General features: G+C 37.2%; 1 long non-coding RNA gene across 2 annotated transcripts in view; it reads left to right on the top strand.

Moving 5' to 3' along the window:
* LOC123571268 (uncharacterized) overlaps positions 1–19,386 on the top strand; it is a 99,554-nt gene that overhangs the window by 51,128 nt on the left and 29,040 nt on the right. Inside the window, exon 1 of one of the 2 annotated variants that reach the window (XR_006695443.2) lies at positions 6,050–6,165. The exons of the other annotated variant lie outside the window; for it this stretch is intronic. This is a non-coding gene — a long non-coding RNA (uncharacterized lncRNA). Of the gene's footprint in view, positions 1–6,049; positions 6,166–19,386 lie in introns of those variants that run through there. 2 annotated transcript variants of the gene reach the window in all.

The raw sequence follows: 19,386 nt of genomic DNA, 5'->3' as shown, positions 1-19,386 counted from the left end.
AATGCGTACATGAAACACAGAGAGCAAAATATAGCTTTACAGAACAATACTCAAAAGCTAGAGGCAGATCCACAAATATGAGGCATTGATCACACATGAGATTATCTGAAGTGAGTGAGAAAATTCCATCCATGGGGTTTGGATATTTGGTGATCTATGGAGTGGGGGTGATGAAGACAGATTCTCTCCCCTCACAAATAAGATCTAAAATGCCTTACAAAATTTAAAACAATAACAAATTATTAGAAGAAAATAGATGATGTTTTCAAAGAGTTGGAAGTGAAATGTCCTTCCAAAGCTTTACACAATACCCAGAAAATTCATGGTACCATGATATCAGATATCAGAATCCACAATATCAGGGACTGTATTGATTGTCCACATGGAAGTCTAGAAGTTATAAATAAACAAACAAAAATACAAAATGGTTTTCTTATTTCCTTGATTATTGAACACATACAAGGAGCAATGGATCAGTTTCAGTATTTCAAAAAATCTTAAAAATAAAAATTTTATTGTAATATTTTATCTTAATAGTATTGAAGATATATTAATATTATTTAAGATAATCAGGCCAATAAAATAATTTTAAAATATGAAATAAAGTATCCATATGAAAACAGAAATGGCCAAAGAACATATGATAAATGATTAATTACACTAGCAATCAAATAAAAAGGAAGTAAATGTACACATGAGAACATTTTTTAGCTTATCATATTGGTAAAATAAAACGCTTAAAATATAAAATTTTGGTAACTAAGTGGGGAAAAGGGCAAGCATCTTTTGTTTGGTCTTAAAATGACTAAATTTATTTTCTAAGTTAATTAAAACTACCAGCCACACTGATACTATTTTAATATGTTTTATATACATATTGTATTTATAGTAGCTTTCAATTATTCCTATTATTTATTTGTTATATTTCTGGCATCTTTCATCATATGCTACACTGGATCCCAGAAACATGTTTCTAAGTTGTCAAATATATGAAACCTTTTTGTTGATGACCCTTGAATCTTGTGTTAGGCTTAAAAAATGTTGTTTTTTGGTTTTTTGTTTTTGCTTTTGCAGAGAAAGAGGTCTCGTTATGTTGCCCAGGCAAGTCTCCAACTTGTAGGCTCAAGCAATCCTCCTGCCCTCGCCTCCCAAAGTGCTGGAGTTACAAGCATGAGTCATGGTGCCCAGCCAAGCAAAAAAAAACTTTTAATATGGACACCCTACTGCTAATGTGAGAAATAGAAATACAAAGCCACTGCATCATTTACCTAGTTTATAGATATAGTCCTGTGCATTAAACAGAATCATCATTTAGGTAAATATTATAAACCTCATTTATCTTATAATAAATGATCAACATTCATCAATGGAAGAAAATCTTAATTTCTCCTAGAAAGTGGAGTTACAAAATAAACCATTTTTGTCTTAGATCCTAAGACTGGAGTTTTAAACCATGAGAATGGTTACAGCATAAACCACTTGTGTTTTAAGTTTTGCCAAGGATTGAGACCTCATGCACATTGTTATGTGTTGTTTATCAAAAATTCAGAGTTAGGGGTCACGTGTGGTGGCTCACTCCTATAATGCCAGCACTTTGAGAGGCTGAGGTGAGAGAATCACTTGAGCCCAGGAGCTTGAGACCAGCCTGAACAACACAGTAAAGCCTCATGTGTACCAAAAAGATAAAAGAAAATATTACCCAGGCATGGTGGCCCATGTCTTTGGTTCCAGCTACTCAGGAGGTTGAGGTGGGAGGATTGCCTGAGCCTGAGAGGTCGAGGCTGCAGTGAGCCATGATCACGCCACTACACAGTAAGAACATCCCTCAAATTTAAAAAAAGACAAAACAACAATGGCAACAACAACAATAATCCAGAGTTAGTTCTGAAGGTGCACAACTTATTTAGTTTTCAAAATTGTTGAGTCTTTATCAGGGATGTTCATCTATATTTCCCCAGAAGCACAAATCTGTATTTTCTGTTGTGTGTGTAGATTTGCATATTTAGATGCTTCCTGGAGTCCGACTATTCTAAAACATAATTTAGGCTTATCTGTAGAGGAGTACATTGCATATGAGTTTGGCTTCTGAACCATCTCACTCATTCATCATGTTTTGTAATTGTGACAGCAGATTATTTGTGGCACCTTATGAGAAACAGCCTTCAAGAAGCCAGTTTGTTTACGGTAGCTTGCTCTTTAAATTATTCTTCTTCAAATTTCCAGGGCTTTCAACTGATAATATGTTTTTTTCCACTCAATATCAGGAACATTCATGCTTATTGTGTGTCAAGGGTTGGTTTTTATCTTCAAACATTTGTGGAGACATATGAGTGACAGACATGTAATCCCAGTTTAGCAACACCTATAACATGATATCATGCATTGCTTATAACTTTTGATCAGGCATTCTGTCTTCCCTAATGTTTCTCTTTTTTGTTCTATTGCACTTTCCTAAGATATATATTCCTTTATCAAAGAGTTTGTATGGTACACTATTTTTTTCTTGTCTATATTTCTGAATGCCCAATAAAACAACTTCCTGAAGAAGAGTGTGCACATGGGTTTGTGTGTGCATGTGTCTTCTATTTGTCCTTCAAGTGCAGAACCATGGTTCCCCTTGACTGTAAATCTGGATTTAATTCTTTCTTGCCATGTGAAGATGGCAGGTGGAGCATCCTCTTCCTGCTACCCTCTCCCAGCCACTCTCATGTTAGTGAAAGAATGGTTGGGGCCATGCCTAAACCATATAATTTCAACCCCATGTCTACAAGTGAGAACAACAATGGCAGCCACTTGCCAAAGAACACTTGTACCATACTGTTCTTTACTCTTGTGTTCTCCTGGAGATGGTACTTAATGCTCCCTGGTTTCTGTAGGAAGCTCTATTATAATTAAGTCAGCTAGAAAGACTATCTTTAGAAATCTCTAGCTAGAGTAGAGATCCAGCTGGAATTACTCTGCATCAGGAAGCAAAAAGCTCTTGAGACATATACACCCAAGCATTCCCATTGTCCAGATAGAAGAGAGGATATAGGATGTGTCCCGATAGCCATTGGTCCCAACAGGCCTGTTGACTATCTCCCAAGCACAGAAGATGGGGGAAACAGTGGTTTTTAACAATAGCAAGAATATTTGGAAAACAGTACACCAGACTGGGAGACAGAGCCTGGGGGAAGTGTCCTTCCCTTTTTCCTTGGAGGATATAGAGAAAGGGAAGAAAGAGCAAGGGTAGACACGAATCATCCCAGTTTCACCACTGGCTTTCCTGCTGCAGAGCCAACTGAGTGGAAAATGCCTTGCTGTCATGCATTCCAAGAAGGTGATGGTGCCATACAACGTGTAGCAGCAGAGGCAAGACCAAGCATCTCTCCCAGGCTTTGTGGTTTCCTCCGCTGGTGTCACAAAGCTGGAGGGAGATTGCAGGGAAAGGCACACTCTCCAAGGTAACTCTGAGAACTGCTTTGAGGAGCACAAGAAAATCATCTGAGTGCCGAAATATTAGGTCTTCTAGAAACAGAATGTAACACAGAGCTTGTTACGCAGGTGATATACTGAGGAGGTGCTCTCAGGAGAAACTCAGATGGGGTTATCGGGCAAAACAAGGGAAAAGAAGATACCAAGGAGTATCCCACAGGGAGCTCAGGAATGTGAATAGTGACAAGGAGTTTCTTTTGCTTGTGGCAAGGGGTCTAACGTCTTATTAAATTACATCAGGTAGTCCTTGAACATGCCCCTCTCCCAAAGGGAAGACACATATGCTTCTAAGCATATGTGAGCCTTCAGCAATCCCCTGGAGAAGAAAGCAAGGGAGAATAATTAGAAGCCAAGCCCATAGCAGAGGCTGGATAGGGTGCACCACCATAGAAATAATCTGTTTGCAACTACTTGCCATAAGAAAACAGTTAGCAAAGAGGCTGGACCCTACCATAGCAGTTGTGAACCTAGAAATACAAGCCACACATGTCATTTGGAACCCAGCCATGGAAAGAATGACAAGAGCATGCAGTTAACCCTGTTCATGTATGTTATTTGGCTATCGATTCCTCTCAAGTTGGTGAAACTTCTCTCTTCCTGATTCCCAACTTTGCCACCAACCTGAATATGGACAGGCAAGACCTTAGCAGGTAGGTGAAGCAATACATGCTTGAATTAGAATCCATTCATGTACAACTGGCTTTGCTTTTTAAAAATATGTTTTTCTAGAACTTTGCATTTTGTAGCATACAACAAGAGCAGGATTTAATAGGATCCAAGAAGCATTGTTTAATATTCCTCCTAGGTTGCATGTCTTATTAAACCTCTGTGCATCTGGCTGATATGGATTAGCAGACACACTCTTTGGAAAATAATTACTTTGTGCCTTTGGGTGTGGGCATTAATTTCTTAGTCTTGGAATTTGTTCCTTTCGACATTTCAAATTGCATTGTGCTTTCTAACTAGAAAATGTATTTACTTCCTGATCTGAATTTATCTTTGGGGAGCTGGGGAGAAGAATAAAATTTTAAAAAGGTGGTAACTCATTGTGTAACTAAAATGATTTGGTTTGAAATATCACAAAACATTTGAGAAGATTCCATGAAAACAAAGGTCTTGATACATTATTACAGGGTGGAAATGCTTTCCAACATTAAGAGCTAACATTAATTGCTTCTGAATCAATTAACATATCACCCCAACATGCTGCCTTCAGACTTGATAACACTGGTCTAATTTATGCTGCCAGCATTGTTTCTCCACATTTCATAGATGAGGCTCAACGGTGGCCAATGGCCTTCTACAGAGAAGTTAGCAAATATATCAAATGAGGTAATGCATGAGATACTTTGAAGAAAATTGTAAAAGCTGTAGGGCACGGTGTGTTATCATTATAATAAATCCATTTGTACAAAATTGTCTAGAAGTTTTTGAGAAGAAAACAGATATGAGAGGAATTATACTCAAGATAGATAGATAGATAGATAGATAGATAGATAGATAGATAGATAGATAGATAGATAACAGGTACATAGATGAGATAGATGGATGAGACAGACAACTACATGAACAGATATAAGAGTAGATAGATGAATAGATATTTGAGATAGATATATAGATAGATGATAGGTAGATTGATGGACGGGTACATAGATGGGCAGATAGATGGTAGATAGATGATAGATGACAAATAGCATGATAGACAGATGGTAGAAAGATGATAGATATGAATATGAATACATATAAGTATATATAAATGTGTGTATATCTTTATCTACATGTGGATTTAGATACACATACTTATGTGTATATAAGTATATATAGTACACACATGTAGTATATATAGTACACACAAGTATATATAGTATACACATATAGTAGATATAGATATAGTATACACATTCAGTGTGTGTGTATATATATTTAGTATTTGGTATATAAAGTATAGATATAGTATAGATATATAGATAGAAAATAGCATGGAATGGTGACTCTATAGCCACCTCCCCATCCTGAGAGATAACCACTATTAAAATTTTGTGTGTTTTTCCCATTTGGGTGCTCAAATACATAGATGTACACACAGATGCTTATATGCATATTCATGTATATTTTATATAAGTGGGATATGGAATAAAAATTATCTGCATTTATATCTATATGTAGTTATATCTGTATCTACATATACATATACAGTCATGTACTGCATAAAGATGACGTTTCAGTCAACAGTGGACCACATGTATAATGGTAGTCCCATAAGACAATCTTGGAGCTGAAAAATTTCTATTACCTAGTATTTGCAGTGCTACACTTTTTATTGCTATTTTGGAGTGTACTCCTTTACTTATTTTAAAAAATTAAGTGTAAAATAGCCTCAGGCAGGTCCTTCCAGAGTTATTCCCAAAGAAGGCATTATTCTCCTTGGAGATGGGGACTCCAGTACTAGAAAAGCTTCCTCTGTCATGGAGTCAGTGAAAGCATCCATGAGACAAATAGACGAGGCAAAAGGTACCTCTCCCTTTATTTTCATTCCAAGTTTACAAGGAATTTTTAAATTACTGATTTGGTTTCCCAGATACCTTCGGAATGGTTTAACACTCATAACAGATGAGAAGCATTTTCCCAACAAACAGACATTTGGCAATACGAGTGGAAGTTCTGTCTCCTCTAGGTTTGGCTAACACCTTGGTGAGTATCACAAGATGGATTTGTTCAACATTCCTTTGCATGTGTGGGAAATGAATCCCTTTTTTAGACGCTGTTCCTCACCCACTACCCTCCCTAGATTTAGTTCTGTTTCTGTGGCATACTATTGAACCATGTCCAACCAATATGGATTTGGGTGCCAGTTCCTCTGCACCCACCAGACTGCAGAAGGAGGTAAGTGTGCGGCTTCCTTCTTTTCAGCTCAACTGACAATGTTTTACATCCAATGATGGCAGCATTGGAAACTAATGTCTAGTATTTGGCATTATCTACAAGCTATTTGGGAATACATAGCACATTTTTACTAAAGCATTAGACAAGTCATCATTTAATCCATTCACTTTGAATTACAAATTCAAGTTCCAAGTAAGATAGAAGATAAACACAGTGAAATGGCAAGTGACCCCATGCCCACCTCCCCCTACCCAGAGATAACTACTAAGAAAATTCTGTGTTTTTTCCCATTTGTGCACTCAAATACATATATGCATGCACACTTGTATACACACACACAGTGACATATATTTGATATAAGTGGGACAGCGGATAAACATTCTCTGCATTTTAATACAGCTTGCCAAATTTTCCACAGGTGAATGCATTTGCTTTTTCCAACCACTGAATGTGATATGGTTTGGGTCTGTGTCTCCCACCCAAACCTCACCTTGAATTGTAATGATCCCCACATGTCATTGGAGGGAACTGGTGGGAGGTAATTGAATCTTGGAGGCGAGTTTTCCCCTTACTGTTCTCGTGATAGTGAATAAGTATCACGAGATCTGATGGTTTTATAAAGGGGAGTTCCCTTGCACATGCCCTCTTGCCTGCCACCATGTAAGATGTGACTTTGCTTCTCATTCACCTTCTGCCATGATTGTAAGGCCTCCCTAGCCATGTGGAACTGTGAGTCCATTAAACCTCTTTCCTTTATAAATTACCCAGTCTCAGCTATGTATTTATTAGCAGTGTGAGAACAGACTAATACAGAATCATACTTCATAACCTGTAGTGGATTAAAGCTGGCCTGAATTGTTTGTTGCTTTTCTAATTTTGTTGTAGTTTCCTCCACCTCTGCTTGAGTCTAAGATACTCTATAACTTGCATCCACTCGTAGTATTAATCCATTGACCCGTACTGAGAATGGTACCCTACAGGTTGCAAAACCTGTCTTAGAAGGCCTCCTATCCTCTGTACAAACCCACTATCTGTTACAAAAATGGCATAATTTTTGTAAGTCGCTATGTTTTCCAACTGAAAAGGAAAAACAGTGGCATTATTTTACATTCTTGTAGATGTCTTTAATGCCTAGCTTACTGAAACAGAGCTTAGGTCGCATATCTACTTCTGGACTGAGTTTGTTGTGAGATCTCAAGCTATGTAACTTGGGCAAAACATAATTGTAAACTCTCAAAAGCAGAGGAAATAGTTCATTAAGTCCTGTTATTATTATGAATGTGGTTCTTATTTCATGGACTTCCAAATGTTTCCAGATCAGACTTAAAGAAATGGTGATCTAAAGTTCTCCTTTCTTGTCTCTCTATTCCATGTTAGATGGAAGACCTCCTAGCATTTTGGGTGATCCTCAAACACTCCTGATATTTGAAACAGAGGCACTAAATCTGCAATTGGATAGGTTTCGTCAACTTATGGGACTCACACTTAAATTGGCAACCTATGATTTAAATGGAGACATGTAAATATCGGTATCTGACTCTTTTCTTGACTTCTCAGTTTTCCTAGAGAGCACTGTTTCCCTCCCTGCTGTTGGCATTTTTAGAATCCAGTGTGGGAAGCTGCATGAGTTTCTCAACATTCTGTGTGTAGACTTTTACTTACTTTCCATATTCTGTGTAACTCTACCCCTGCCCACGAGCTGTCACTAGCATCTGGAAGAACGCCCCGTCTGCCCTCGAGAGATAATTAATCTCTGTGGATCAACTCCCAGGTCAAATAAGGAGCAATTATTTAGCTCTGTGGGACAGAGATATTCAATCTTCCAAAGAAGTCCTGCTTTGGGGGATGGGGCAGGGAGGATGAGTGAGTAAAAAGTGCAAACACATACAGTAAAATAAAACCAGTACATTCAGTGTTTCACAGCAGAGTAAGATGACTTTACGTAAAAATGTATTGTACTTGGGTGACAGACACCTGGAATACTACATATCATATACATGTAACAAATTTTCTCATGTACCTTATATACTTGCACAAAGTTTTAAAAAGGCAAAGAGAGAGACAGAGAAAGGCTTGCTTTTAACCATATCTGAGACCTCACTTTCAGAGGCCTTCGTGTGGGCCAAGGGCTGGCCTATTTCCTAGTTTACTCCCTTGACCTTGAGTACTTCCAAGTTTCTCTGATGAGGATAAATTGAGATTCACCCATCTGCTTTCCAGCTTGCAATATTTCATTGAAGTATGTTGTTGTCTGCTCTCTTATTTAATTCCTTTGAATTATTGCCTCTTATTTAGACTTTTATTTTGTCCTTTTAGTGAGTTTATGGGAAAGAACAGTGTTTTCAATTCTCTATGTTGAGCTAGGTATCTGAAACACACTCATGTTGCGTCTCCTTGTTATGCTTCAAGGTGGTCTGGACATGAGCTACAATGGTGTATTTGCTGGCAAATACCTGCATAATGAATCAATTAGCACATGACTTCATTCCATGAATATGTACTAACCATCCACTTTGTGATACCTACATACTTTCATTCCCTTCCCTTTTCTGGGGATGTCCACCCCTCATCCTTAGTGAACAAAAAGCAGAGGTTTAAATAAGAATGATTGAGTGGAGTCAGTGAAAAAAATGGCAGTGGAGGAGCAAGCTGGAAGGATGTTTGAAGCTGGAAAGATGTTTGGATGTGTCAGAATTCAAATAACCTGCCAATGAGTTTATCACATGCTCTGCATCTATATCTATATCTACACAGTATACACACACTATTATAAAGATCATACCCTGGACTAAATGTGTTTCCTTTTTCATACTTTTTTGCCCTCCAGAGTAAAAATTGCATCATTTAAGGTTTATAATATTTTTTAGCTTTCTGTCATCCCTAATTTCTCTGTAGAAACATAAATATACTGCCAAAATCTTCTGATATATGAATATATGCATATATGCACATACATATGCATATATGTATGTATATCCACACTGCCTGGAGATACTTTCTTCAATATGTATATATGTGTGTATATGTATAATTGTATATATGTGTGTATAGGTATATATGTGTGTATGTGTATATACACACGTGTATGTATGTCTATATGTATACATATATGTATATTAAAGTTTAATATACATATCATATACATATGTATATATAATCTATATATACATATATAGATTATATAGATATAATATACATATATGTATATTAAACTTTTAAATCATACGTGTATATATGCACATGTGTATATGTGTATACATATATGTACATATATACATATATATCATATATACATGTATATATATGTAAATACTATGTATATGTATTATGTGTGTGTGTTTCTGTGTGTGTATATATATGAAGAGAGAGAAAACAAGAGAGAGAGAAATTGTATAAATTACTGACTAGGAGAGTGTCCTTAGGATATTTGCTTTCATGTAAAAAGTTATCTCACAAAGATGAACATGAAAGACTGAAGGAGAATCACTGGAGAAGGAAGAGCAGGAAGAATTAAAGCCCAAGGGTAGGAAGATTTGGACTAGGGTAGGAGCAGGCTGAAGAGAAAGGGTTGGCTGAAGAAGTTTGATGCCAGGCAAATGCAGACTCATTCTGCCAGACCTGGTTCAGCGTCACCTTCTCTCTGCAGCCACACAGATACTATACACTGCTTTGTTCCCTTGCACCCTGGCTACTGCATCCTCACCAGAAACAGGGTTTTTGTAAAGTTGGTCATTATTTTTGTGCCCACCAATGGGCTTCAGAAGGAGCCATAAACATTTTGAGCTTCCCTCAAACTGTTGAGACACCTTAAACACATCCCACTATTTTAACTTGTCATTTATATGAAGCCAATCTATGTGGGTAATTAAAATTGTTTAAACAAACAGACAAAAAATGGCAATTTTGCATATGTAAGAAAACCACGTTTTTCTGTACAGTAGGTTAGTTAGCATTGCAGCAATATCACATTTTTATTATTAAAAAAAAAAACCTCGTTGTGCCCACCTCATTCTACACTAGTATGAAATTCCAAATATTTACCTACCTGTCTTACCCAAATATTTGAAGAGTTGACATAGCTAGCATCATTTACACAAATAAGAAGATACAAAGTATACAGGTAATTAGAATTTTGACTTTGAAAATAGAACATGTATCAACTGCAGTATTCTTTCAAAGTATCTCCCATAATGAAACATTGCAATTCCAGGAAAATTTAGAGATGCTTGTCTGGAAACGCACATGCATTATGTTTATTATATCATGCAATGCAGATGTCTTACACAGGCTGAAAAGTAAGATTCTTATTATCAAACTATGTTTAATTAAACTGTAACTATAGAAACGGAGCCTATAATAATTGCTTTGTAGAAGTAATACATGAGAGAATACACTATGCCATTTTAAGGTGTAAACCATATTTTAAAGTAGATTTGGATTGCCTAGAATGTGGACTTGGTAGAAAAAAAGAGAAAACAGAAAAACCCACATTATCAAGTGGCTTGAACAAGCCAGGGTGTATCTGTCATCTTCACACAGCCTGGAGGTATGTACTTGCCTCAATCAAAGATTTTTCTGCTTTGCTCCATCTCCAAAGTCATTTCCTGGTTTAGGATAGATCCTTAAGCTCCGATTAGGAAAGGAGGGGCCAGTGAAAAGAGCAGACCTCTGATCCAAGGAAGATTTCTGGAACTCTCTCAGGACAACTCACATTTACCTCAGTTGGCCAGATGCAGTCACAGAAGCACACCCAACCCCAAGAGTGACTGGAAAATATAGTGTGCTCTCCTCCTGGCCAGAGCGTAACAAAGACCATGGGACATTAACTAAAAAGGAAAATCGGCACAGACGTCAGGAAAAACCTGAGGGATTGATTTCTTGTCATTTATAAATAGAAAACCACAAGATGCCACATAGATTATAAACATGAACACACATATATAGATTATAAACACACATCTAGGTTTAGATTCTCTCAAATACACATAGATTATAAACATAAACATTTGTTACTCTTTCCTTCTAAGGAACAAATATGTGTTTTTTGATTTAAGTTCAGAGGTACAAGTGTGGATTTGTTATATGGGTAAACCTGTGTCATGAAAGTTTATGGGTATAGATTATTTCATCAACCAGGTATTAAGGCTAGTACCCATTAGTTATTTTTCCTGATCGTCTCCCTCCTCCCACCCTCCACGCTATGACAGGCCAAGTGTCTGCTGTTTCCCTTTATGTGTCCATGTGTTCTCATCATTTAGCTCCCACTTATAAGTGAGAACATGTAATATTTAGTTTTCTGTTCCTGTGTTAGTTTACTAAGGATAATGGCCTCCCACTCCATCCATGTTTCTGCAAGTAACACTATCCTATTCTTTTCTTATGGCTGCATAGTATTCCAGGGTGTCTCCACATTTTCTTGATCTAGTCTACCATTGATGAGCATATAGGTTGATTCCACATCTTTGCTGTTGTGAATAGTGCTTTAGTGAACACACATGTGCATGCATCTTTATGAGAGAGCAATTTATACTTCTTTGAATTAATATAATTTTTTGAATATATTTATATAAATACCCAGTAATAATGGGATTGCTGGGTTGAAGGGTAGTTCTTTTTTTGGTTCTTTGAGGAATTGCCACACTGTTTTACACAATGGTTGAAATAATTTACACTCCCACCAACAGTGTGTAAGTGTTTTTGTTTTGTTTTGTTTTTGAGATGGAGTCTCACTCAGTCACCCAGGCTGGATCGCTGCAGTGCAATCTCGGCTCACTGCAACCTCTGCCGTCTGAGTTCAAGTGATTCTCCCATCTCAGATTCCCAAGCAGCTGGGATTACAGGCACGCACCACCACACCCAGCTAATTTTTGTATTTTTAGTAGAGGCAGAGTTTTGCCATGTTGGCCAGACTGGTCACGAACTCCTGACTTTCGGTGATTCGCACACCTTGGTGTCCCACCATGCCCGGCCAAGTGTTTCTTTAAAAAAAAAACAAAACGTAATTTTCTTCACCTCTTAATAGTAGTTGTGTCTCAACATATTGATTTTATCCACTTTTATCATAAGAATTGAGGTCAGAAAAGGTATCCATGAAGGGCAATGTGCTTTTTGTTCATTTGTTTGTTTTTTGGACATGAACATGCTCATTAAAGTTCACATCTAACACCACCATAAAAACCTTAACCTAAAAATAATCTTTCAATTTTCACCAAAACTTTTTCTAGGAGTAGGTTATTTATGAACTTCAGATGCCTCAACTGCATTACTTCTCAGTTACAAGATTTCTGTGTTTTTTGTATAAAGATGGTTTTGTGCCCATTAAATTTTCAGTTTGCTGCATGGGGCCACGGGGCTACTGGAAATTCTTGGTACTAAGGGGAAGTTCTGGTTTGAGAAGATCTGAAAGCAGAAGCATACAGGTTAGATTGAGGTGTGGGGGTCAAATGAAAGGTAGCTATAGGCAGTTGGCAATTGAAGAGATTATAGATTTATGAGCTCAAGAAGAGGCAGGAATAATGGAGGAAGATGATTGAGAGGGTATACTGCCATACCCTGGAAATTCCTGAGAATCAAAATGCTGAAGGCTCCAAATTCAAGGGAATAAAAAGACTGGTTATGTTCTGCCTGTAGTTGTATGAAACTCCAAAACTAGTTTCAAAAGTGATGCAATCTTTCCATCAAACTTGGGTCGGGAGTAATGCTTCTGAAAGCCACTCAGCCGTGAAGTTCGGTGCTTCCCAAAGAAAACCCATCAGCAACCAGCTCACACCAGAAACTGGGTTTCTGCATTAGGACAAAGCGCCCCATAAAATTCTATTTCCTCTGGGTTTGGTGGCATGCTCCTGTAGTCCCAGCTGAGGTGACAGGATCACTTGAGCTGGTGAGTTGCAGGCCAGTGTAGGCAATATAGCAAGATGCTCTTAAAAAAAAAAAAAAAAATCTGTTTTGAAAGTTTACCGGGACTGACCTAAACTTTACAGTACCCAAATATAAGATAATAGCAGTGACTGGCTTGCTTCACAGACATCACAACCTATAATCGGAGCTCCTTCTGACTTAGCAAGCAATACATTTAGCTTTTTTATTTCCCCAGAAACTGAGTGGTAGCATGTTTCTACAAACTACATTTGGTTTGTTAGCAACTTCTAGAAAATAAGCCCTTCCTAGACGACTTAGCATTTGAAGGTATGCAATGTATACTTTCTCATTTCTTATGTCCATTTGTCTTGATGCTTACCTGTCCGCCTTCTCATTTCATGCAGACAAGGCTAACAAACACACTTTAATGCAATTGCTAAGCTATGTGTATTTCAGCCCCTTGTGCTGACTCTTAAATGTCTTGCAAAGCCAAGACGGCAATACCAACAAATCTAAAATTTCCAGATTGTGATGTGTCCATGAAAAAACTGTTTAGATATTTGTTTCTCTTCACATGGGTAGGTCTAAATCAAATTGTCCCTGTTTGTAGATGACATGAGTATATATTTAGAAAACCCCATTGTCTCAGCCCAAAATCTCCTTAAGCTGATAAGAAACTTCAGCAAAGTCTCAGGATACAAAATCAATGTGCAAAAATCACAAGCATTCTTATACACCAGTAACAGAAAAACAGAGAGCCAAATCATGAATGAACTCCCATTCACAATAGCTTCAAAGAGAATAAAATACCTAGTAATCCAACTTACAAGGGATGTGAAGGACCTCTTCAAGGAAAACTACAAACCACTGCTCAGTGAAATAAAAGAGGACACAAACAAATGGAAGAACATACCATGCTCATGGATAGGAAGAATCAATATTGTGAAAATGGCCATACTGCCCAAGGTAATTTATAGATTCAATGCCATCCCCATTAAGCTACCATTGACTTTCTTCACAGAATTGGAAAAAACTGCTTTAAAGTTCATATGGAACCAAAAAAGACCCCGCATTGCCAAGACAACCCTAAGCCATTTCCTTGCTTTCTCATTGACAGCTTTAGCGTCATTTTACCTGAATAAATTGAGATGGAGTAAAAGTGATCGGAGGTGCTGTGGGACAAGAAAGTTGAATATTAGAGCAGCCGGGAATTATTCTTATTTTTTATTAAATAATCCAGGATGGTTCCCATTTCAGTGTGTAGTTTTCTGATGGCAGCAGGGTTAACTGTGATTCTTTTTATTGGAACACTTGTAATTCACTCTATACAGCCAGTTTCCTATTCTGACATCTCTGAGACATACAATATTTATTTCAAAACACTTGAATTAAAATTTTCTATGGAGAACTTTAAAAGTACTTGAAATATAGTTTTTGTTTTGTTTTTTTTTTTTTTTTGTCAGTAAGATTCTATTGAATAAATACTGGTTTTAGTGTCCACAAGCAATATTTTTGTTATATTCTTTACAGTTTTAATAACAACTTATATCACATTTAATATATTTCAAACTCTTCTAAAAATGGAGAAAACCACATCTCCCAATTCTACTTTTATAGATTATACTGTGTTATACATTTCTCATATATGTGTATATCCCTAATGTTCTACACATTTATTACAATATAGATTTACATATTACATACATATGTACATTATATACATATGTGTGCTATATGTGTGCATGTGTATGTGTATGTATTAGGTTGGTGCAAAAGCAATTGTAGTTTTTGCCATTACTTTGAATGACGAACCTGCAATTGCTTTTGTACCAAACATATATATATTTCTTTTACTACACCCTCTTTGTGCTAGAAATAATGAATGCTCTTTGAGGGTACAACTGGGACGCCTAATACAGTCAACATTAGTTATATATAATTTAGGTGTCCAGTCTAGCCTATCTACATATCAATCCACTTATCTTTGCATATGTATGTATATATTATATATGTGTATGTGTGCACTTTAGAAATTTTTCTTTATTTCTCTTTTCCTTCCTTCCTTTCTTCCTTTCCCCCTTCCCTCCCTTCCTTCCTTCCCTCTCTCCTAGCTTCCTTTTTTCCCTCCCCTCTTTCCTTCCTTCCTCCATCTTTCTTCCCTCCCTCCCTTCCTTTCTTTCACTGTTCCTTTCTCTCTCTCTCTATACATGTATCATACACATATGTGTGTGTTTGTGTACAGTTTAGAAACTCTTCTTTCTTTCTTTCTTTCTTCTTTCTTTCTTCTTTCTTTCTTTCTTTCTTTCTTTCTTTCTTTCTTTCTTTCTTTCTTTCTTTCCTTCTTCTCTTTAGGTGTGTGTATGCATATATACATATATTCGTAAATCTAAGCAATTTAGAAATAAGATTTAGCTTTATTTTAAATACAACGCAAGAGCATTAATACACCATACCATGAGTATCTAAAGAGATGCATGTACTTTAAAAAATTTTTTAAACAGATTTAGAGGACATTATCTTTCAAGTTTTGATCTGATTTTATAGTTTTTGGCAAGTCGTTACCTTGTCGTGTTGCATTGCCTGCAAAATCAAGTCCAAACTATTTGAGAAGACATACCAGCTCAGTGAGATGTAATGTTTAACACAAATATTTATGTCTATGGAGCTCTGGAATGCAGTTAAGTGGCGTTTGCCACACACCTGTCAGTATGCAATGGCAGCCTCATAATGCTTATGGAATTGGCCTAATGTCCATCACTGAATGCCCCAACTCATATGATCCCACTTAGAGATCTTCATGCTGTGGAATGGAGTAGGTTTTCTAGTTGTAACCAATAAAAACATTGTTATTCTTCTCATGAAGGCAAGGGAGAAGTATGCTTATTATTTTATTTTAAATTTTTTTGTAGAGATGGAGTCTTACCCTGTTGCCCAGGCTGGTCTCAAACTCCTAACCCTAGGTGATCCTCCTGCCTTGGCCTCCCAAAATTCCGGGATTGCAGGCATAAGCCACCACACCTGGTCAAGAAGTAATCTTGATTGATCATTGTGACTGACCCAATTTGACTTCCCTAGAAGAGAAAGATGTCTTTACATTGTTCTTTCTTAGCAAGAGCAACTTATGACTGTATTTCCAGGTTTCTCCCAACGTTTCTCAAATTAACCAGCTCTATCTAAAACACACCATTAGCCCATAGTTGTAGATTCTAGTATTTTTTTATTTCCTTTTTTTTCTGAATCCAGCTTTCAGGTGGATTTCTTGTGGACTTTGCTTTTTATGACTAATCCAGGGGCCTTCTCTGGCTTATTTGTAAAGTAGGTGGCCTACATACACTTCTTGTCTCTCCCTTTTCAGGAAGTGACATTAGAAAAGCAGTTGTTGTTAGATTTGTGACATAAGATGTGCCAGAATAACTTTCATTGCCTGCAATGAAATCTCAATGTCCATGTGGTTTGTGCAAAAGTAAAAGAAGGATGGAGCTAAATTGCATCTGAATAGATGATTGAAGTCAGAGTAAGACTCTACCTGGGGATAAGAACCTCTGCAAAATGTCCACCATCTCACTCTTTAGCCATGTTGTGGCCTCTTTAAAAGGAGAAGCATCAGCCAACTGTGAATAGTCAAAAAGATCAAGAAAAAGATAGTCACAACCTCCTGAGCATGTTTGTATTCACTAATGACAAAAGTTGTCCATATAAAATGTGTCAACAGCAATAAAAGTCATTAATAATTTGAATTAGAAATAGCTGGAGTGGTAGGGAGCTTTTACCTTCTTAAAAGGGTCTCTGTTTACAATTTACATTTATCTCATGTAATTTAAAAATTGTGTTTGTTGGTGGTGGTGGTGGAGGTGGTATTGGTGTTGGTGGTGGTAGAGTTGGTTGGAATGGAGCTTAGTATAGCCATTATAAAAAAGGTATGTAAGTTCCTCAAAAACTTAAAAATAGAATTACTATATAATCCAGAAATAGCAATTCTGGGTGTATTTCCAAAGGAAATAAAAGCACTATCTGGAGGAGATATCTGCATCTCCATGCTCATTACAGTGCTACTCACAGTAGCCAAGATATGGAAACAACCCAAATGTCCATGGATAGATGAATGGGTAAGGGAAATGTAGGGTACCTATTCAATGGAATATGATCCAGCCATAAAAAGAAGGAAATTCTGCCATTTGCCACAACATGGATGAACCTGGAGGACATTAAGTGAAGTGAAATAAGCCAGGTACAGACAGGCAAATCCTGCATGATCTCACTTAAACACAGAATCTAAAACAGTTAAATTCAGCAGGGCACGGTGTCTTATGCCTGTAATCCCAACTTTGGGAGTCTGAGGTGGGTGGATCGCTTGAGTCCAGGAGTTTGAGACCAGCCTGGGTGACATAGCGAAACCTCATCTCTACTACAAATACAAAAATTAGCCTGGCATGGTGGCACACACCTGTAGTCCCCAAGCTATTTGGGAGGCTGAGGTGGGGGGATCACTTGAGAGCCGGAGGCAGAGGTTGTAGTGAGCTGTGATTGCACTAGTGCACTCCAGCCTGGGCAACAGAGCAAGACCCTGTCTCAAAAAAAAAAAAAAAAAAAAAAAAAGAGAGAGAGAAAGGAAAAGAAAAAAATATAAAACAGTCAAATTCATACAAGCAGAGTGTAGAATGGTGGTTACCAGAGGCTGAGGAGAGGGAGAAATGTAGAGATGTTAGTCAAAGAGGACAAACTTTTGGTTATAGAACAAATACAGTTTGGAGGACTAATGTACAGCATGGTAACTAAAGTTAATCATACTGTATTCTATAGTTGAAATTTGCAAAGAGAGTGGAGCTTAAGTATCCTTTCCAGGAACACACTAGAAAAAGATAACTATGTGAGATTATGGGTGTGTTGATTAGCTTAATTGTGATAATCATTTCAGAATATATACACGTGTCAGAATACCCCCTTGTACACCTTAAATATATACAAATATTGTCAATTATACCTCCATAAAGCTAAAGAAATTTTTCTTACTGAAAATTGCTTTCTAAATGGAAATCACTATACTTGTATCACATTTCTGTATGAAAGCTATATCCCTTTCTTTTTCACATGTTTTCCCAGAGCATCTTGTCTTTTCATTTACACATCAAGTAACATTCAGCAACCTCTCTCACTTCCATTTGACATGACATTCGAGTTATTTTGGTTCATGCTCCTTTATCAGTTCTTATTATTTGTGGTCAGTGACTTAGACATTCTCAGTTTCTAGAGGTTGGATTTAGGTGGAAAACAAGAGAGAGAGATGAGAGTTTCACAGTCTAGATTGACTGCTTGATTTTTAAAATTCAGTCTGAACAAGTATGCTTGGGCTTCTGTCTTGGTTTATATAGTTATGGAATGTAAAAAACTAGACTGGGACTCATTGTATTAGTTCATTTTCACACTGCTATGAAGAAATACCAAGACTGGATACTTTGTAAAAGAAAGAGGTTTAATTGACTCACAGTTCTGCATGGCTAGGAGGGCCTCAGGAAACTTACAGTCATGGAGAAAGGCAAAGGAGAAACAAGCACCTTTTGCACAGGGCAGCAGGATGGAGTGAGTGCAAGCAGGGGAAATGCCAGACACTTATAAAGCCATCAGATCTCATGAGACTCACTGTCACAAGAACAGCGTGGAGGAAACTGCCCCTCATGATTCATTTACCTCCAACTGGTTCTGCTCTTGATATCTGGGGATTATGGGGATTAGAATTAAAGATGAGATTTTGGGTGGGGACACAGGCAAACCATATCACTCACCATGGTATTCATTTCAGAACTAGGAGAAGACAAAAGTCGGGAATTACAGACAAAAACCCCCATGTTCTACTTCAAAAGCAAAAATGATACAAATTTTTAAAAACATGATTCACCCAAACTCCAAGGAGCTGAAGAGCTGCAATTCAACTTCTAAAGCAGTAAATCCTCACCAGATGTTTTCCCAAAGGAGCACAACTCGGTGGCTTCCATTGGTGTGAGAACAGCTCTTTATAGGCTAAATATTGTTCTAATTCATAGATGATAAAATGATAATTATTATTACTACTATTCTCATCATCAAAGTTAATTATGAATTTTTGCCATAGTTCTCATAGGTGTGATGTACACCACAGTCCTCATTTGCTGATAAGTCAATTATGACTCTAGGAGG

The sequence above is a fragment of the Macaca fascicularis genome, chromosome X (genome assembly GCF_037993035.2).
Source record: "Macaca fascicularis isolate 582-1 chromosome X, T2T-MFA8v1.1".
Taxonomy (NCBI): domain Eukaryota; kingdom Metazoa; phylum Chordata; class Mammalia; order Primates; family Cercopithecidae; genus Macaca; species Macaca fascicularis.
This window is presented reverse-complemented; position numbering and strand designations above follow the sequence as displayed.